The sequence below is a fragment of the Cupressus sempervirens genome, chromosome 4 (genome assembly GCF_028749045.1).
Source record: "Cupressus sempervirens isolate cs-2001-9-10 chromosome 4, ASM2874904v1, whole genome shotgun sequence".
Classification (NCBI taxonomy): domain Eukaryota; kingdom Viridiplantae; phylum Streptophyta; class Pinopsida; order Cupressales; family Cupressaceae; genus Cupressus; species Cupressus sempervirens.
In genome coordinates, this window is record NC_143121.1 from 269,132,528 (window position 1) to 269,137,404 (window position 4,877).

The window sequence follows — 4,877 nt, forward strand, 5'->3', positions numbered from 1 at the left end:
TTAAAATAATAATTAATTAAAATGATTCATATATATATATATATATATATATATATATATATATATATATATATATATATATATATATATATATATATATAGATATATATATATATATCGGTAAACGGTTGTAGCCTTGATTAATTTTATTAATTGAATTTTAAATGTAAAAAGAATCCACTATTCTGACAAGCACTGGTGGGAAAGAATGGGGGAAGAAAACCTCCAATCTTGCCCATGACCAATGTCCTATATTATACATTCGTAAAAGGGGCATACCCCAATTTATTACATCATAATGAGAGTCAAAAAACAACATCAAGATCCTTCAGGTGTATCTCGAAATATTTCTATAAGATTGGCTATTGAGTCCCTGATCAGAGAGCAACACAAATAACCAGCAAATGTGATAAGGTTTAGTAGATGAAGATAAATACATCATATACTTGATTAGAATTCGGGGAGAGCCAACTCTAAATAATAGCAAATATGTATTGAACGATTCATGAATTAATGAATGTAATTATTATTATTGTTATATGTGTTAGAGGTTAGAAAAAAACAATTAATGAAATTAACTAGGGAACTATAAAGAGATCAAAATTTATGCAGAGATCAAACAAAGGTAACTATGACAAAAGTGTCCTACATACTACCATTCGAATATAGGATAAAGCCAAGACACTATCTACAGAGAGAGACCCTTATGTAAGTATGTACTAATAGCTATATAAGTAGGTTGGATTTAATAAAAAATTGAGCCATCTACTACATAAGGCTCTAAGTCTTCTTAAAGACCATAATAATTTTTGATGCCTCAAACAAATTTTTGGCCTTTGACCCAGGGGAAAATTCGTAAGTTGATCTTCCTCTGCTTGATCTATCGTAGTTGGGAAGACAAAACTCCACATTCTCCAGGTTGGCGAGATCAATATTCGAATGAATATAAGAATTGAAAGCCCTAAGATAATGGATGAGCCATTCCTGGCCTAGGTCTTCGATGATACCTCTCCATCTTAATAGAAAATTTATACTAGCCTCCATTCTCAACCATTCCTTGAAAAACTAGATCTTATCCTTGATGACTAGACAAGGATACCTCAGACATCTTGCAAGTTCTAAACTATCCACTTCAAGCTCCATGTATGCCTCAGGGAGAGTTATCCAAAGCCTAGCATCAATGTTTGCCACCACAATTTCCAGCCCAATTAACCAGCAGGGGTCAGAGATGTTGTATGTCAATCGGATAATATCCCATTTCTCCAATCCAACCCTAGCTAAACACCCTGCCCAAAGCCCTATGATGTCACTATTAGTCCTCCATGAATATTCATAACTAAAAGCCCCTTCTCCTAATGCTCAGCTAACGGCTACTCGACTCATGTCATCAATCGGCTAGAGCAACCTATTCCATCTTTCCTATTTGATTGAACCGTAGAATGCCATTGTTCGATTTTCATAAGCATGAAAAAGGTAAATGTTGGTATCCATGATGGCTCGAATGCAAATTACAAGCTAAACCTAGATTGGTGCCTCTCGCTATCTAGACTGAACTGAATCAAGTTTCCAAATTCCTAATTAAATAGATGAGGGGAAAGGTCTAGAGACCTCAATAAATTATGGTGTCATCCTAATGAATGCCAGAGCTCCTTGCGAAATCATCATGCCGAAGATTGTTTAACTCGAGTAAAATATTTCCTATGAAGTCATGTACTAGGTCCCATTCATGATTAATGAGATCACACGCTTGAAATAAAGAGGTTATGTTTAAAACATTTTCAACAATGATTTATTTGATATGATTAATCGATAGGGAATTAAGGCCATTAGTTCCTAAATTAGCTAAAGTGTCGGCATCCTTATTGCCCTCTTTGTAAATATGCAAAAATCTTTCCTCGTCAAAGTATGAGAGCAATCTGATGATTGATTCAAGTTTAGAGTTTAGTGTCCAATTTGGAATTTCTCCTTTCCTAAGAGTATTAATAATAATCTGGGAGTCTCCTTCAATCATGAGTTTTTTAATTTTTAGTTTTATACATAGATTAATTCCTTCTTTTACTACTTCAAGTTCTGCAATGTTATTCGATGCCTTTTCATATAACAATATATTATTATAATCATATAATTAATATTAATTAATATAATAATATATAATATAACTATCTTATTAAATATAATTAATGAAAAGATGCATCTCTATGAAATACTGGATATATATATAGAATTTCAAACATTGAAAAGGGGATCATACAGAGTATTATCAAATTTTTACAATTCAAAAGGGAAATATCTAATGCTGTCAAATAGTAAATTACAAGTGGTATCTAATGTCCTCAAACGAGACATTACAAGTGGTATCAGAACATGATCCTACCATCCTGGAAGATAAAAATACACAAACATCAAACAAGAAAGGGCTACAAGAATATCCATCATGCAATCACAAGAAAAAGGACTTAGTGATTCAGTTAAGAAGGAAGAACTACTAGGTAAGAGAAGGAGAATCTCGTGAATGATAGATATCGGTGAATAGGGGAAGATACAGTACAAAGACAAGGAGTGGTGATAATTAGTATGATGCACACATGAAGGTCAAGCCAACAATTATCCCATATCAGCATTGCAATCAGAATTAAAAGGATGGATGGAAAACTTTTATTTCTCATCTCGGATTGATACTTGGACAACACTTAGAAGGGGAAAAAGAAAAATTATAATTGACGGTAGGGCAATTACTGTATACATTTTTCTCATTATCCACACAAAGTGGGGAAGATACTTGTGGGCGTTGATATCCATTAAGGAAAAAAAAAATGTTGATAGTTCATCCTGGGAAAACTAATTATACATTTGAAATGATAGAGAAATTTAACAATGGATCATAAAAGACATGTAAGGAGAGGAACAATCATCTAAAAGATAGCAGGTACTTTTGAGTATATTCAGCGAAAAAATACAGTTAATGCACCACAACGTTGAAGTGGAAGATATTGAACCTTCTATAGTTATACTTTGCATTCTCACTTGACATAAAGATAAGCATAAACTGGTAGCCGACGTCCATATCTCTGTTTTACAATTAGTAAAATCACATCATCATCATAATATAAAACATGGAAAGTGAAAGCCATTACCTAAATAAATCAATTCATAACCTGCAGAAATTGAAGGGAATAAATAACAACAGAGGTAAAACATCTAAACAAGAAACACTCCAAGAAGAAAAGTAATTATGTCCCCGTCTAGCTACAAATACTCTTCTAATGTTATTGACTGATCCCTATTGTTACTATTGAAATTCTGAAATTACATTCACAATTATTAAAATCTGGGTCGTTTTTGGAGATGCTGGGCATTTTGGGGGCTGTCCGTTTCACAAGAATGTATAAAAAAGATAAAAACTTGCTATCCAATTATAAGAAATGGTTTGAGGGAAAATTTAGATATGGAAAATATCATTTGCTGCTCAACAATAGCTCCAAATCTGAGACTAAAACACAAAAACGTGATTCTGCTCTTTAGACAGCAATGTATAAAATTTTGCTTTCTCGTTTTCTAAATCTTTATGGTGGAGATGCTTTGCTCAACAAAAAACTGCATGCTTCAACCTCCATATTGCAATGGCTTTATATAGATGCCAATTGGGAGAGACCATCTCGTATACAAGTATAATAGGGAAGATCTCAAATAATAAAGTTTTATACCAATGTTCAAGTGCTGAATCTTAGTAACTCGCAAATAATTCTAACGAGCACCACCTCATACTATTGCAATTTAATACGCAACTATGGATTCTCTCACACGTTAGAACTATAAATCCATCAGTGATATACAAGTAAAATCTAAAAAGGATTCAGCAAAAAAGTTGAAGGGCGGGTGCACGCAGTGGATAAATATTTTCAAATGTACGTAACTGAAACATGGCATTTGATGGAAACAACACTTGGAATGGAGTTTAAAGGACCTGACAAGTTCAAAAAAAATTGGAGCAAATACAAAACATTGATAAGAATGTGATCTAAAAGCACAGGAAAAGATTAAAGGAGATATTGTTTAGAAGGCAATTTTGTGAATTAAGGCCTCCATATCAACTTGGCTTTGCCATCATATAATGATCTTGAAGGTATGATGGGACCCATGGCCTACCAGGCAAGGGTTAAATGATGTAAAATTAAAAGAGGTTCATCATAGTATATGAAAACTAAATAATAAGACATGGTTAATTTTCTCTATTTTAAGTATTATGTTATTTAATTTCTATTATTAGAATGAAGGATTACATTACGTTTGTAATGTATATAAGATTTACATGTATTCGTATGAAATTATAAACTTATATAACTAATGATTAAGTAATAATATCATTTGATAATTGAAATGATTGTTACAAAACATTATTATTAATCAATTAAGTATAAATCTTCATTGACTTGAAATTGCTTTGTTAATAGGAATTGAAGGTTTAATAAATTATAATTTTTGTCATCCTCTTCCAAGATAAGATAAGGCCTGCAGTGGAATGGGTTGGGTGACACCATTCAGAGGTACTAGGTAAGGCTTGTAGTGAGATGGGCGTTAGGCTGCATCATCCAAGGGTACCAAGTAAGGCCTACGGTGAAGCAAATACCCTCGAGTACATCATACAAAGGCACTATCTTAGAAATGATGATCCGAGAGAGATAACAATAATGAGGGAGAACGGTGAGGCTCATGATTGGGTAATAGAGCACCCTATTATAGTTTCTCCTCCCACACTCAGGAAATGATGATTTAATATTATAATGAACTATACTTTTGATTGACAAGTTACTATAAGATCAAATTTCTCTAAATTTAGACTATAAATACCTTTCAGAGGATTGATATAAGGAAATCCT